Source organism: Pongo pygmaeus, chromosome X (genome assembly GCF_028885625.2).
Source record: "Pongo pygmaeus isolate AG05252 chromosome X, NHGRI_mPonPyg2-v2.0_pri, whole genome shotgun sequence".
NCBI classification, from domain to species: domain Eukaryota; kingdom Metazoa; phylum Chordata; class Mammalia; order Primates; family Hominidae; genus Pongo; species Pongo pygmaeus.
In genome coordinates this window covers 105368588-105385953 of record NC_072396.2, presented here as the reverse complement: position 1 = coordinate 105385953, position 17366 = coordinate 105368588, and the positions used below count along the sequence as shown (strand labels likewise).

Genomic DNA, 17366 nt, shown 5'->3' with positions numbered 1-17366 from the left:
GAATGGTAAGAAATAAGGTTGGAGAGACCGGGTGCGGTGGGCTCATGCCTGTAATCCCAGCACTTTGGGAGGCCGAGATGGATGGATCACCTGAGGTCAGGAGTTCAAGACCAGCCTGGCCAACATGGTGAAACCCTGTCTCTGCAAAAAATACAAAAATTAGCCAGGCGTGGTGGCAGGTGCCTGTAATCCTAGCTACTTGGGAAGCTGAGGCAGGAGAACCACTTGAACCCAGGAGGCAGAGATTGCAGTGAGCTGCTCCAGCCTGGGTGAGAGAGTGAGACTCCATCTCAAAAAAAAAAAAAAAAAAGAAAAGAAATAAGGTTGGAGAAAAACGCATACAATGGATCAGGGTGAGGGGTGTGTGTGCACTGATTATGTGGGGCCTTGTAGGCCATGGCAAGGACTTTGGGCTTTTACTAAGCAAGGTGGGGAGCCATTTGAGGGATTTTAACAGATGAGTGATGTAATATAACTTAATTTTAGGAGGGTCTGGCTGCTCTTTGGGCAACATCACATGGTGAAGAAGTTGTAACAGTAGCAGTAGCAGTAAGAATAATGGCATTTTGAAATCCAGGAAAATGAGACTTTAAAATGCATATACCTTGTAACTATATGTCCCTGTTGACTTTTTTTTTCCTACAAAATTTAATGTGAGGCCAGGCACAGTGGCTCACATCTATAATCCTAGCACTTTGGGAGGCTGAAGTGGGAGGATTGCTTGAGTCCAGGAGTTTGAGACCAGCCTAGGCAACATGCCAAGACCCCATCTCTACAAAAAATACAAAAATCAGCTGGGCATGGTGGCACATACCTGTAGTCCCAGATACATGGGAGGCTGAGGTGAGAGGATCACCTAAGCCTGTGGAGGTCGAGACTGCAGTGACCCATGGTCATGCTACTGCACTCTAGCCTGGATGACAGTGAGACCTTGCCTCAAAAATGAAAAGAAAATGTGTTCTTAAAACCTCAAGTCATAGGAACGGTTCTTTAGTCTTTTCCTTATTATTATATTTATTATGTTATTTATTACTATATTATTGCTTCTTATTTAGTTTTTTTTTTTTTTTTTGAGACGGAGTCTCGCTCTGTCTCCAAGCCAGTGGCACAATCTCGGCTCACTGCAATCTCTGCCTCCCGGGTTCAAGCGATTCTTCTGCCTTAGCCTCCCGAGTAGCTGGGATTACAGGCACACACCACCACACCCAGCTAATTTTTGTATTTTTAGTAGAGACGGGGTTTCACCATGTTGGCCAGGATGGTCTCGATCTCCTGACCTTGTGATCCACCTGCCTCGGCCTCCCAAAGTGCTGGGATTACAGGCATGAGCCACCGCGCCCCACCTTATTTAGTATTAAAGTGTTCTCATTACTTGTACACACAAACTTAAATGTCTTTGCTTTACAGTATTGCTTGCTCAGTGAATATATATCATGAGAACTGTCAGATTCATACAGTAAACTTGAGCACCAATTATGTGTTTTGACACTACTGGGCACAAAGACAATGGAAAAGAAAAGGTGTAACAAATCCCCTGTCTGAGATTAATAAGCCCCAAGGCAACAATTTGGGCTTTTGTTTGTTTTGTCAATCTGAGAAATGCATTTTCAGAACCTTGATAGGTGGTACTGTTAGCCCTGATGACATTCAAAGTCCTCATTTCAAATATTCAAGGTAGAAAATTCAAAACTCAGTTGTAAAACAAAAGAATTGGATTAGCAGACCCTTTTCATGAAATGAAATCTTACTTAGAAGCCTGATATGTAAAGCAGAAAAGCCAAGCTGCTCTGGTGGTTGGTATCTGGAAGCCTTCCTACTGTTGTGTTGTCACCCACCTGCACTGCCAGTGATGCCTAAGGCTCATCTTCAAGCTTCCAGGTTTTACCAAGCACACTCTGAAAGTGAGTCTATGTACGATCATTAGGGATAACAGAAGGAAATCAAGCAAAAACTTGCTCTTTATTTATAATAAACTCCATAAGGAATTTGAATTCTAAAGTTAATAAATCAATGAACTCCATGTAAAATAGTCTTCACATGGAATAATGGAAAACAATCGATGGTCCTTTTCTTAAAAACCAATTTTTCCCCATTGTAATACCTTTTTTTTAAAAAAAAAGATGAGATCTCGCTCTGTTTCCAAGGCTGGAGTGCAGTCATTTCCATGTAGTATGTACTTTTCCCGACTACTGCCATGACTCGCTTGCCATTTTCAAGGAATAGCAGCCCACTGACTCAAATGTTAATCTGCTTTGGCAACACCCTCACAGACACACCCAGGATCAATACTTTGTATCCTTCAATCCAATCAGGTTGACACTCATTATTAACCATCACAAACTTCTTTATAAATTGATGTGGAATGAGCTCCAATACATATTGTTAAATTTAAAAAGCAAGATTAAAGACTACCATTTGTGTAAAAGGGGGGGGGATTAAAATATATGTATGCATATTTGCTTGAATAAGCATTAATTAACTCTTGAAGGATATTGTTAATATTGATTGCCTCTGAGGAAAAGAACTGGGTGGTTGGGGAGTAGGGGTGGGAGACTTTTTGCCATGTATCTTTTCTTTATGCCTTTTGAGTTTTGAATCATGTGAACGAATTACCTATTCAGAAAAATACATATTATTTAAAAAAATAAAATAACAAAATTTCTCTCCATTTCAGCACTATAAACTGTACTAAAAAGTGGGGATGTGTGATAGAAACCACTTTTAGGAATAAAAAACTTATATTTCAACTACAGTACTTTCAGATATCCCTTAGTCTCAAATAGATTTTTTTCTTTTTTTAACTTTTATAAATTATTTTATTTCTTCCATGATGATTTAAATGGACTTTTTTTCTTTTTTTTTTTTTTTTTGAGACGGAGTTTTGCTCTCCTTGCCCAGGCTGGAGTGCAATGGCGTGATCTCGGCTCACTGCAACCTCTGTCTCCCGGGTTCATGCGATTCTCCTGCCTCAGCCTCCTGAGTAACTGGGATTACAGGCATGAGCCACCATGCCCGGCCTGACTATCTTCAAACAAGTACAAATATTTCATAAATAATATCTGGTCGTTTCTAGCCAATCGAGTAATTTGTTGCACAATAAGCCACCTCACATCTCTCAGCAAGAAATACATTAAATTTAAATAGTAAAGACATTACACAATGAATTAGGACACTTTTAAAATTTGTTTTAATTTTTATTAGGGAGAGGGGACAGCACACTTCTACTTAATGAAGAGAAACATTTTTACAGTCCAGAGGTCTTTTATGTTTTTGCACCTATTATGCTTGAATTCATAGGGGATAGGTTCCAGCAGCCCAGACTCCTTTCCATTGGTTCTCACAAAGTAAACTTCTCTGGGTGGAGCAGCCTGGCACTTGAGTTGAACCCAGGTACCTCTCTTTTTGGCTTCCTTCTTTTTCTGATCATTTTCCCTCATGCGTTTCTGGAAGCTATCTTGGCTCTTAGAGCGCTTAATGTACTCAATCCTCACATTAATTCTCTTGGCAAGAATCTTGCCCTTAGTCCTTTGTTTACAACAATGCCAACAGCATGCTGGTTAACAGTGTAGACGCTTACAGTTTTGCCATGGTAACACTTATGGGACATTCCTTTTTGAATAGTATGCATTCCCTCGATGTCTCTATATGTGTGTGTGTATATATATTTTTTCTCTATATATAGAATATATATAAATAGATATAGAAATATATATAGTCCATAATGAACATATATTTTTCTCTCTATATATATAGAAAAGAGATATATATATATATATATATATTTTTTTTTTTTTTTTGAGACGGAGTCTCGCTCTGTTGTCCAGGCTGGAGTGCAGTGGTGAGATCTCGGCTCACTGCAACTTCCACCTCCCAGGTTCAAGTGATTCTCCTGCCTCAGCCTCCTGAGTAGCTGGGACTACAGGCACGTGCCACCACACCCGGCTAATAATATCGCCTTTCTTATAGATTTGCGTGTACGTGGCCAAAGGAACAACTCTGTGTTTTCTTTTTTTTTGAGACAGAGTCTTGCTCTGTTGCCCAGGCTGGAGTGCCGTGGTGTGATCTTGGCTCACTGCAACCTCTGCCTCCTGGGTTCAAGTGATTCTCTTGCCTCAGCCTCCCGAGTAGTTGGGATTACAGGCATCTGCCACCACGCCCAGCTAATTTTTGCATTTTTAGTAGAGATGGGGTTTTGCCACGTTGGCCAGGCTGGTCTCGAACTCCTGACCTCAAGTGATCCTCCCGCCTCAGCCGTTTTCTAAAAGGCCTAGAGAACATCTATCAGGTGCCTCGCCTCTTACCCTTTGTGTTTGTCATTTTGGCAAATTACTGAAAGATGGCAGTTCCGGCCAAAAGGAAGCTCTTTTTTAAAAAAAGAATTATACTTCCCACACAACACTGGCATATCAAATAGATTATTTACATCTAAGGACCTTGAGCAGGGCTGGGAATAGGGTAGGGTGAATGAGGCACTTGTTTCATGTGCAAAATTTAAGGGGGTACCAAAAAATTCAGTTACCAAGAGGAATAATTTTTTATTTGTTTGGTTGTTTTTTTGTTTTGTTTGTTTTTTGAGATGGAGTCTCGCTCTGTCGCCCAGGCTGGGATGCAGTGGCACGTTCTCAGCTCACTGCAAGCTGTGCCTCCTGGGTTCATGCCATTCTCTTGCCTCAGCCTCCCGAGTAGCTGGGACTACAGGCGCCCACCACCACGCCTGGCTAATTTTTTTGTATTTTTTAGTAGAGACGGGGTTTCACTGTGTTGGCCAGGATGGTCTCAATCTCCTGACCTCGTGATCCGCCCACCTCGTCCTCCCAAAGTGCTGGAATTACAGGCGCATGAGTCACCATGCCTGGCCTGAGGAAAGATGTTTTAATGAATTTTAAAAATCAAATTAATGCAAAAGTCCATAATGAACAAAATATCAATATTTTTAATAAAGACAGGACCAGTAACAGTGCCATACTGAACCAACCATATTGGAGCCTGAGGCAAAAGGCAAAATACAAGTTCCATATACAGGCTTTTATGTATTCTTGAATAGTTAACATTTTCCCGGAACATTACAGGAGTTGAAAAAATATTGAAAAATAGATAAATTATAACTCACAGCAATTAAGTTTAAAACATATTATTTACACCAAAACTAGAATTTATTAAATTCTACTTTCTTGGCTTTAGTGGAAGCAAACTTATTGAAATTTTTTTTTCTTTTTCTTGAGACAGTCTCGCTCAGTTGCCCAGGCTGAAGTGCAGTGGTGTGATCTCGGCTCACTGCAACCTCCGCCTCCCTGGTTCATGCCATTCTCCTGCCTCAGCCTCCCGAGTTGCTGGGACTACAGGCGCATGCCACCACACCTAGCTAATTTTTTTAGTTTTTAGTAGAGATGGGGTTTCACCATATTGGCCAGGCTGCTCTCGAACTCCTGACCTTATGATCCGCCCACCTCTGCTTCCCAAAGTGCTGGGATTACAGGCATGAGCCACCGAGCCCAGCCGGGAAATATTTTCATTAAAATCAGAAGCTTGGATCCTTTCAGACTGGCCAATACAGTTCCTACAATTGTGATTTTTATGAGGTGAAACCATCTGGAGCTGAGAATTTTTCTTTTTTGAAAAGGAGTCTCGCTCTGTCGCCCAGGCTGGAGTGCAGTGGCACGATCTCGGCTCACTGCAAGCTCTGCCCCCTGAGTTCACGCCATTCTCCTGCTTCAGCCTCCCGAGTAGCTGGGACTACAGGCGCCTGCCACCACGCCCGGCTAATTTTTTGTATTTTTAGTAGAGACGGGGTTTCACCGTGTTAGCCAGGATGGTCTCGATCTCCTGACCTCGTGATCCGCCCACCTCGTCCTCCCAAAGTGCTGGGATTACAGGCGTGAGCCACCGTGCCTAGCTGATAATTTTTTTATTTCTAAAAATCAAACAGAGCCTCTAAGGGAGAAAACCCAAAGCAAAACAATCATGGATCTAAATCAGCAAGGGCTGGAAGGTGGTGATAACTTCACAAAATTGAAGAGTTGGGATCTTGTTATACAGAAACAACCAGCTATGCCTTGGGATCAAAATCCAGAACAATCAAATGGAAATTACAGTGAAGATGTACAAAAGGGAAAGCAGAAATGGAGAGAAGGAGGAGGAGAAGCAGGCGGAAAGAGAGACAGAGAAAAAGAAGAAGAAAATGAAAAGGAGCTGGAAGATGAACAGGAAAATAAAAAAGGGAAAGGGAAAATGAGAAACAATATCCCAAGAAAAGATTAGTCAGCAAATCCCTCATGGACACTCTCTGGGCAAAGCTGAAGTTAAACAGGTGCCCCACAATACAAGAGAGTTTATCACTCTCATTTGAATTTGGCATGACACATAAACAGATAAGTCAATGGTTTTGTAAAAAGAGGAAGAAATGTAATAAAGAAATGTCCAAGAGAAAGCATAAGAAAAAACATAAGAGATGGGGGGAGGAGTGGGTCTCTCTGAGTTGCCAAGGCTGGTCTCAAACTCCTGTCCTCTGGGGATCTTCTTCCCACCTTGGCCTTCAGAAGTGCTGTGATTACAAGCATGAGCCATTGTGCCTGGCTAAGACATTTTTTCTTTTTCCTTTTTTTTTTGAGACGGAGTCTCGCTCTGCCTCCCAGGCTGGAGTGCAGTGGTGCGGTCTCAGCTCGCTGCAGCCTCTGCCTCCCAGGTTCAAGCGGTTCTCCTGCCTCAGCCTCCTGAGTCTAGATAAGAAGTTTTATATGACACCATTCTCACCAATAAATGGAGTTCTGAAAGGATAAACAAGGACATATTAACAACTGTTAATTCCGTGGGGTAGAACTAAATGAGGGGAGTGCAAAGGAGTTCCTAAATATCCTATTTTTACACTACTGTGGTTTTTAAGTTTTTATATGGATGTTAATTGATTTTATTTCAGAAAAAAATCAATAAAGAAATTACCAACCTCCGGAAGTGTTTTGAGACTGAAAGGGAAATCCATTGTAGAAGTTAATGGGTTCGGTGCATTCTCCAACTTGTCAGTATATCTCTAAACATCCCTTCCAGGCTAGGCGCGGTGGCTCACGGCTATAATCCCGCCACTTTGGGAGACCGAGGCTGGAAGATAATTCGAGGTCAGGAGTTCAAGACCAGCCTGACCAACATGGTGAAACCCCATCTCTACTAAAAATACAAAATTAGCTGGGCATGGTAGCCCATGCCTGTAATCCCAGCTACTCGAGAGGCTGAAGCAGGAGAATTGCTTGTGCCAGGAGGTGGAGGTTGCAGTGAGCTGAGATCATGCCATTGCACTCCAACCTGGACGACAAAAGAGAAACTCTGTCTCTAAATAAATAAATAAACATCCCCTCAAAAAAAAAAATCAGAAGCTTGGCTGGGCACGGTGGCTCATGCCTATAATCCCAGCACTTTGGGAGGCCTAAGTGGGCGGATCACTTGAGGTCAGGAGTTCAAGACCAGCCTGGCCAAAATGGTGAAACTCCAACTTTACTAAAAATACAAATAATTAGCTGGGGGTGGTGGCACATGCTTGTAATCCTAGCTGCTCAGGAGTCTAAGGCAGGAGAATCGCTTGAACCTGGGAGGCGGAGGTTGCAAAGCCGAGATGGCCCTATTGCAGTCCAGCCTGGGCGACAAGAGCGATACTCTGTCTCAAAAAAAAAAAAAAAAAAAAAAAAATAAATAAATAAATAAATAAATAAAAATCACAAGCTTAGGTCTAATATATAGAATTTGGGGGAAGTTCTAGTAATCTGGTGCAATGTAAATGTGAGGCAGACATCGGAGAATCTCTAGAAATGAGGACCACAAGGTAGACGTGGACTACATAGTTATGCCACGCTAAGGAGTTTAGATTTTATTTTGAAGGTGATGGGGAACCTCTCAAATATTTTAAGCACCTAATTCCAGAAGATTACAATCACGTGAGTGAGTGCTGAAGTCAAAAAGGACAAGACTGGAGTAGAGACTTAGTCGATTTCTAAGGTAGAAATGTAATTCCAAGACAGACAGACTAGGTTCTGAATATGAGTAAGAGGAAACAAAAGAGGATGACCACTCAAGACTTACCATAAACAATCTGCTCTTTATTCATATTACATTACATCTTCTTCCTGACATGTGTGAAAGGAAATAAGTTACTCTCTCTTTTCTAAGAAGCATGCCAAGCGCCTTTTATTTGTGGGGCAGAGTTCACCATAAAAAGTTGAGAACCGCTGGGCACGGTGGCTCATACCTGTAATCCCAGCACTTTGGGAGGCTAAGGTGGGCAGATCACGAGGTCAGGAGATCGAGACCATCTTGGCTAACACATGGTGAAACCCCGTCTCTACTAAAAATACAAGAAAATTAGCCGGGTGTGGTGGCGAGGGCTTGTAGTCGCAGCTACTTGGGAGGCTGAGGCAGGAGAATGGCGTGAACCTGGGAGGCGGAGCTTGCAGTGAGCTGAGATTGTGCCACCGCACTCCAGCCTGGTCTACAGAGTGAAACTCCGTCTCAAAAAAACAAAAAAACAAAAAAACAAAAAAACTTGAGAACCATTAATCTGATCAAGATTCTCATACCCATCCAGAATACACATGCACATGTGTAAGATGTATCCTTCTCCTCACCCCCACTACAGTCCATTTCAAGAAAGTCTTCTTTTAAGAAACTGGCAAGAAAACTGTTATTCTGCCAAATATGCCAAGATTCATATATAGATAGAGAGGTTCTCCATCACCTTCAAAATAAAATCTACACTCCTTAGCGTGGCATAATTATGTAGTCCATGTCTACCTTGTGATTCTCGTCTCTAGAGATTCTTCAATGTCTACCTTGCATTTAAGTTGCACCAGATTACTGGAACTTCTCCCAAATTATTCTACATAAATATGAATGTATATATTCATATTATATATAGTGACTGGCAGGTCGACTGTTTTGTTTACTTTTTTAGGCAAGCCAAAATATTTAAAGATAAAATAGGGCAGAAAAAAAATCCATTTACCTTCTTCTATGAAAGAAAGGAGGATGTCCTTCTAAATAAAAATTCTTTAAGAATTCAATCTAATATTGGCATCTAAGCCAATGCTGCTTGCCATCCTAAAATTATTTTCCGTTTAAAATAATCTTTGATGTCCATTTCCAGTAATATGGTAGCCAAAATAACCTGAATGAAAGTCCTCCCACACTACAAAACACTTAGAAATACCAAATACAATATAAAATCCTTTTAAATGTACAGCTGAACTTGCAAGTAAGTAAAGGAAGTCCCCAGGGGTCAAAACAAAGTGGAAAAACCCAAAACCAGAGCATTGGGTAGGAGTTAAAATGTCAGTTGCTCCACTAGGGGTGGGGGTGGGGTGGGGTGCAGGTTGCTTGGTTATCTCATTAAATAAGGTGTTCAGGTTTTTTTGTTTGTTTGTTTGTTGTTTTTGTTTTTGTTTTCCACAGGTTATCGGGGAACAGGTGGTATTTGGTTACATGAGTAAATTCTTTAGTGGTTCATTTGTGAGATTTTGGTGCACCCATCACCCGGGCAGTATACACTGAACCCAATTTGTTGTCTTTTATACCTCACCCCCTTCCCACTCTTTCCCCCTGAGTCTCCAAAGTCCATTGTGTCATTCTTATGCCTTTGCATCCCCATAGCTTAGCTCCCACTTATGAATGAGAACATACAAGGTTTGGTTTTCCATCCCTGAGTTACTTCACTTAGAATAATAGTCTCCAATCCCATCCAGGTCGCTGTGAATGCCATTAATTCTTTCCTTTTTATGGCTGGGTAGTATTCCATTGTAGATATATACCATGGTTAATTTATCCACTGGTTGATTGATGGGCATTTGGGTTGGTTCCACATTTTTGCAATTGCAAATTGTGCTACTATAAACGTGTGTGCAAGTATCTTCGTATAATGACTTCTTTTCCTCTGGGTAGATAGCCAGTAGTGGGATTGCTGGATCAAATGGTAGTTCTACTTTCAGATCTTCAAGGAATCTCCACACTGTTTTCCATAGTGGCTGTACTTGTTTACATTCCCACCAGCACATAAAAATGTTCCCTGTTCACTGCATCCACATCAACATCTACTGTTTTTTGATTTTTTGATTATGGCCATTCTTGCAGGAGTAAGGTGGTATTGCATTGCAGTTTTGATTTGCATTTCCCTGATCATTGGTGATGTTGAGCATTTTTTCATATGCATTTGTATATCTTCTTTTGAGATTGTCTTTTCATGTCCTTAGCCCACTTTTTGATGGAATTGTTTGTTTTTATCTTGCTGATTTGTTTGAGTTCATTGTAGATTCTGGATATTAGTCCTTTGTCAGATGTATAGATTGTGAAGCTTTTCTCCCACTCTGTGGGTTCTCTTTACGCTGTTGACTGTTCCTTTTTTCGTGCAAAAGCTCTTTAGTTTAAGTCCCAGCTATTTATCTTTGTTTTTATTGCATTTGCTTTTGGGTTCTTGGTCATGAAGTTCTTGCCTAAGCCAATGTCTAGAAGGGTTTTTCTAATGTTATCTTCTAGAATTTTAATAGTTTCAGGTCTTAGATTTAAGTCCTTAATCCATCTTGAGTTGATTTTTGTATAAGGTGAGAGATGAAGATTCAGTTTCATTCTCTGACATGTGGCTAGCCAATTATCCCAGCATCATTTGTTGAAAAGGGTGTCCTTTCTCCACTTTATGTTTTTGTTTGCTTTGTTGAAGATCAGTTGGCTGTAAGTATTTGGGTTTGTTTCCGGGTTCTATTCTGTCCCATTCATCTATGTGCCTATTTTTATACCAGTACCATGCTGTTTGTCTGACTATGGCCTTATAGTATAGCTTGGAATCAGGTAATCTGATGCCTCCAGATTTGTTTTTTGCTTAGTTTTGCTTTGGCTATGTGGGCTCTTTTTTGGTTCCATATGAATTTTAGAATTGTTTTTTCTAATTCTGTGATGAATGATAGTGGTATTTTGATGGGAATTGCATTGAATTTGTAGATTGCTTTTGGAAGGATGGTCATTTTCACAATATTGATTCTACCCATCCATGAGCATGGGATGTGTTTCTATTTGCTTGTGTCATCTATGCTTGCTTTCACCAGTGTTTTGTAGTTTTCCTTGTAGAGGTCTTTCACCTCCTTGGTTAGGTCTATTCCTAAGTATTTTATCTTTTTTGCAGCTATTGTAAAAGGGGTTGAGTTCTTGATCTGATTCTCAGCTTGGTCGCTGTTGGTATATAGAAGAGCTACTGATGTGTGTACATTAATTTTGTATCTGGAAACTTTGGTGTACTCTTTTATCAGTTCTAGGAGCTTTCTGGAGGAGTCTTTAGGATTTTCTAGGTAAACAATCATATCATCCACAAACAGTGACAGTTTGACTTCCTCTTTACCAATTGGATGCCCTTTATTTCTTTCTCTTGTCTGACTGCTCTGGTTAGAACTTCCAGTACTATGTTGAAGAGGAGTAGTGAGAGTGGGCATCCTTGTCTTGTTCCAGTTCTCAGAGGGAATGCTTTCACCTTTTCCCCATTCAGTTTTATGTTGGCTGTGGGTTTGTCATAGATGGCTTTTATTACATTGAGGTATGTCCTTTGTATGCCGATTTTGCTGAGAGTTTTAATCATAAAGGGATGCTGGATTTTGTCAAATGCTTTTTCCGCATCTATTGAGATGATCATGTGATTTTTGTTTTTAATTCTGTTTATGTGGTGTATCACATGTATTAACTTGCGTATGTTAAACCACTCCTGCATCCCTGGTATGAAACCAGCTTGATCATGGTGGATTATCTTTATTATTTTTTTCTTTTTGAGACAGTTTCGCTCTTGTTGTCCGGGCTGGAGTGCAATGGCGTTATCTTGGCTCACCGCCACCTCTGCCACCTGGGTTCAAGCAATTCTCCTGCCTCAGCCTCCCGAGTAGCTGGGATTACAGGCATGCGCCACAACGCCCAGCTAGTTTTGTATTTTTGGTAGAGATGGGGTTTCTCCATGTTGGTCAGGCTGGTCTCGAACTCCTGAACTCAGGTGATCGGCCGGCCCTGGACTCCCAAAGTGCTGGGAATTACAGGAGTGAGCCACCATGTCTGGCCCCTGGATTATCTTTTTGATATATTGTTGGATTTGGTTACTAGTATTTTGTTAAGGACTTTAGCATCTATGTTCATTAGGGATATTGGTCTGTAGTTTTGTTTTTTGGTTATGTGCTTTCCTGCTTTTGGTATTAGAATGATACTGGCTTCATAGAATGATTTAGGGAGGGTTCCCTCTTTATCTTGTGGAATAGTGTCAATACAATTCTTCTTTGAATGTCTGGTAGAATTCTGCTGTGAATCCGTTTGGTCCTGGACTTTTGTTTTTTGTTGGTAATTTTTTTTTTTTTTTTTTTTTTCTGAGACGGAGTCTCGCTCTGTCACCCAGGCTGGAGTGCAGTGGTGCGATCTCAGCTTACTGCAACCTCTGCCTCCTGGGTTCAAGAGATTCTCCTGCCTCAGCCTCGTAGCTGGGATTACAGGCGCGTGCCACCATGCCTGGCTAATTTTTTTGAATTCTAAGTAGAGACGGGGTTTCACCATATTGGTCAGGCTGGTCTTGAACTCCTGACCTCGTGATCCACCCACCTCAGTCTTCAAAGTATATGCTGGGATTACAGGCGTAAGCCACTGCGCCCGGCCCTTTTTTGTTTTTTGAGATGGAGTCTCACTCTTTTTGCCCAGGCTGGAGTGCACTGGCGCGATCTCAGCTCACTGCAACCTCCGCCTCTGGGGTTCAAGCAATTCTCCTGCCTCAGCCTCCCAAGTAGCTGGGATTACAGGCACCCGCCACCACGCCCAACTAATGTTTTTGTATTTTTACTAGAGATGGGATTTCACCATGTTTGGCCAGGCTGGTCTCGAACTCCTGACCCCAGATGATCCATCTGCCTGGGCCTCCCAAAGTGCTGGGATTACAGGCGTGAGCCACCACGCCCAGCCCTTTTCTTGATAATTTTTAAATTACCATATCAGGCTCACTGCTGGTTATTGGTTTGTTCAGAGTATCTAATGCTTCCTGATTTAAGCTAGGAGGGTTGTATCTTCCCAGAAATTTTTCCATCTCTTCTAGATTTTCTAGTTTAAGCATGTAAGGTGTTCATAGTAGCCTTGAATGATCTTTTGTATTTCTGTGGTGTCAGTTGTACTATCTTCCCTTTGGTTTCTTATTGAGTTTGTTTGGATTTTCTCCCTTCTTTTCTTAGTTAATCTTGCTAATGATCTATCAATTTTATTTATCTTTTCAAAGAACCAGCTTTTTGTTTCATTTATCTTTTGTATTTTTTTGTTTGTTTGTTTCAATTTCATTTAGTTCTGCTCTGATCTTGGTTATTCCTTTTTTCTGCTGGGTTTGGGTTTGGTTTGTTCTTGTTTCTCTAGTTCCTTGAAGTGTGACCTTAGATTGTCTGTCTGTGCTCTTTCAGACTTTGTGATGTAGGCTTTTAGGGCTATGAACTTTCCTCTTAGCACTGCCTTTGCTGAATCCCAGAGGTTTTGATAGGCTGTGTCACTATTGTCATTCAGTTCGAAGAATTTTTTAATTTCCATCTTGATTTCATTTTTGACCCAATGATATTCAGGAACAGGTTATTTAATTTCGATATATTTGCATAGTTTTGAAGCTTCCTTTTGGAGTTGATTTCCAGTTTTATTCCACTGTGGTCTGAGAGAGTGCTTGATATGATTTCATTTTCCTTAAATTTATTGAGGCTTGCTTTGTAGCCTATCATATGGTCTGTCTTGGAGAAAGTTCCATGCACTGTTGAATAGAATATATAGTCTGAGGTTGTTGGATGGAATGTTCTGTAAGTATCTGTTAAGTCCATTTGTTCCAGGGTATAGTTTAAATCCCTCGTTTGTTTACTTTCTGTCTTGGTGACCTGTCTAGTGCTGTCAGTGGAGTATTAAAGTCTCCCACTATTATCGTGTTGAGGTCTATCTCATTTCTTAGGTCTATTAGTAATTGTTTTACAAATTTGGGAGTTCCGGTGTTAGTCCTTATATGTTTAGAATTGTGATATTTGCCTGTTGAACAAGGCCTTTTACTGTTACATAATGTCCCTCTTTGTCTTTTTTAGTTGCTGTTGCTTTAAAGTTTGTTTTGTCTAATATAAGAATAGCTACTCCTGGCCAGGCAGCATGGCTCATGCCTGTAATCCCAACACTTTGGGAGGCTGAGGTGGGTGGATCACAAGGTCAGGAGTTCAAGACCAGCCTGGCCAATATGGTGAAACCCCATCTCTACTAAAAGTACAAAAATTAGCCAGGCATGGTGGCAAGTGCCTGTAGTCCCAGCTACTCAGGAGGCTGAGGCAGGAGAATAGCTTGAATCCAGGAGGTGGAGGTTGCAGTGAGCTGAGATCGCACCACTGCACTCCAGCCTAGGCGACAGAGCGAGACTCCATCTCAAAAAACAAAAACAAAAACAATAGCTGCTCCTGCTCGCTTTTCATGTCCATTTGCATGAAATGTCTTTTTCCATCTGTTTACCTTAAGTTTATGTGAGTTCTTATGTGTTAGGTGAGTCTCTTGAAGGCAGCAGATAGTTGGTTGGTGAACTCTTTTTTTTTTTTTTTCTTATGGAATTCTTATCCATTCTGCAATTCTGTATCTTTTAAGTGGAGCATTAAGTCCATTTACATTCAATGTTAGTACAGAGATGTGAGGTACCATTCCATTCATCATGCTATTTGTTGCCTGTATAGCTTGTTTTTTTTCTTTTTGTTTTTAATTTTTTTTTTTTCTTTTTAAGACAGAGTTTCGCTCTTGTTGCCCAGGCTGGAGTGCAATGGCATCTTGGCTCACTGCAACCTCTGCCTCCCAGGTTTAAGTGATTATCCTGCCTCAGTCTCCCAAGTAGCTAAGATTACAGGCAAGTGCCACCATGCCCAGCTAATTTATGTATTTTTAGTAGAGATGGAGTTTCACCATCTTGGCCAGGATGGTCTCGAACTCCTGACCTTGTGATTCACCCTCCTCAGCCTCCCAAAGTGCTGGGATTACAGGTGTGAGTCACCGCACCCGGCCTGTATTTTTGTTTTATTGGTCCTATGAGATTTATGCTTTAAAAAGTTTCTGTTTTGATGTGTTTCCAGGATTTGTTTCAATATTTAGAGCTTCTTTTAGCAGTTCTTGTAGTGGTGGCTTGGTAGTGGCAAATTCTCTCAGCATTTGCCTGTCTAAAAAAAAAACCTATCTTTCCTTCATATATGAAGCTCAGTTTCACTTGATACAAGATTCTTAGCTGGGCACAGTGGCTCACGCCTGTAATCCCAGCACTTTGGGAGGCCGAGGCAGGTGGATCACCTGAGGTCAGGAGTTCGAGACCAGCCTGACCAACACAGAGAAACCCCGTCTCTACTAAAAATACAAAATTAGTTGGGCATGGTGGCGTATGCCTGTAATCACAGCTACTCAGGAGGCTGAAGCAGGAGAATCGCTTGAACCTGGGAGGTTGAGGTTGCAATGAGCCAAGATCGTGCCATTGCACTCCAGCCTGGGCAACAAGAGTGAAACTCCGTCTCAAAAAAAAAAAAAAAAAAAGATTCTTAGCTGATAATTGTTTTGTTGGAGGAGGCTGAAGATAGGGCCTCAGTCCCTTCTAGCTTGTCTAGCTTGCAGGATTTCTGCTGATAAATCTGCTGTTAATCTGATAGATTTTCCTTTATAGGTTACCTGGTACTTTTGTCTCACAGCTCTTAAGATTCTTTTAGATAAGCTGATGACAATGTGCCTAGGTAATGATCTTCTGGCAATGAATTTCCCAGATGTTCTTTGTGCTTCTTGTATTTGGATGTCTAAGTTTCTAGCAAGGCTGGGGAAGTTTTCCTCGATAATTCTCCCAAATACATTTTCCAAACTTTTAGATTTCTCTTCTTCCCCAGGAACACCAATTATTCTTAGGTTTGGTCATTTAACATAATCCCACACTTCTTGGAGGCTTTGTTCATGTTTTCTTATTCTTTTTTCTTTGTCTTTGTTGGATTGGATTAATTCGAATACCTTGTCTTTGAGCTCTGAATTTCTTTCTTCTACTTGTTCGATTCTATGGCTGAGACTTTCCAGAGCATTTTGCATTGCTATAAGTGTGTCCCTTGTTTCCTGAAGCTTTGATTGTTTTTTATTTATGCTGTCTATTTCATTAAATATTCCTCTCTTCACTTTTTTTTTTTTTTTTTTGAGATGGAGTTTCACTCTTGTTGCCCAGGCTGGAGTGCAATGGCACTATCTCGGCTCACTGCAATCTCTGCCTCCCGGGTTCAAGTGATTCTCCTGCCTCAGCCTCCTGAGTAACTGGGACTACAGGCATGCACCACCACACCTGGCTAATTTTGTATTTTTAGTAGAGACGGGGTTTCTCCATGTTGGTCAGGCTGGTCTCGAACTTCTGACCTCAGGTGATCCTCCCACCTTGGCCTCCCAAAGTGTTGGGACTACAGGCATGAGCCACCATGCCCGGGCTTCTCTTCACTTCTTGTATCATTTTTTTTAATTTCCTTTTTTTTTTTTTTTTGAGATGGAGTCTCACTGTCGCCCAGGCTGGAGCGCAGTGGCGCAATCTTGGCTCACTGCAACCTCCGCCTCCCAGGTTCAAGCGATTCTCCTGCTTCAGCCTCCGGAGTAGCTGGGACTGAAGGTGCGTGTCACCACACCCAGCTAATTTTTTTGTATTTTTAGTAGAGACGAGGTTTCACTGTGTTAGCCAGGATGGTCTCGATCTCCTGACCTCATGACCTGCCCGCCTCAGCCTCCCAAAGTGCTGGGATTACAGGTGTGAGCCACCATGCCTGGCCAATTTTTTTATTTGCTTACATTGGGCTTCACCTTTCTCTGGTGCCTCCCTGAGTAGCTTAATTACTAACCTCCCGAATTCTTTTTCAGGTAAATCAAGGATTTCTTCTTGGTTTGGATCCATTGCTGGTGAGCTAGTGTGATCTTTTGGGGGTGTTAAGGAACCTTGTTTTTTCATATTACCAGAGTCAGTTTTCTGGTTCCTTCTCATTTGGGTAGGCTCTGTCAGAGGGAAGGTCCAGGGCTGAAGGCTGTTGTTCAGATCCTTTTGTCCCATGGCATGTTCCCTTGATGTAATACTCTCCCCCTTTTCCTGTGGATGTGGCTCCCTAAGAGCCAAGCTGTAGTGATTGTTACAGCTTTTCTGGATCTAGCCACCCAGCAAGTCTACCAGGCTCCAGGTTGGTACTGGGGGTAGTCTGCACAGAGTCCTGTGATGTGAACTGTCTATGGGTCTCTCAGCTGTGGAAACCAGCACCTGTTCTGGTGGAGATGGAAAGGGGGTGAAATGGACTCTGTTAAGGTTCTTAGCTTTGGTGGTTTAATGCACTATTTTTGTGCTGGTTGGCCTCCTG

At 41.6% G+C, this 17366-nt stretch overlaps 1 pseudogene; it reads left to right on the top strand.

Annotated features, from left to right (window-relative positions):
- Positions 1-17366, top strand: part of LOC129024153 (NANOG neighbor homeobox-like) — a 40501-nt pseudogene that overhangs the window by 589 nt on the left and 22546 nt on the right.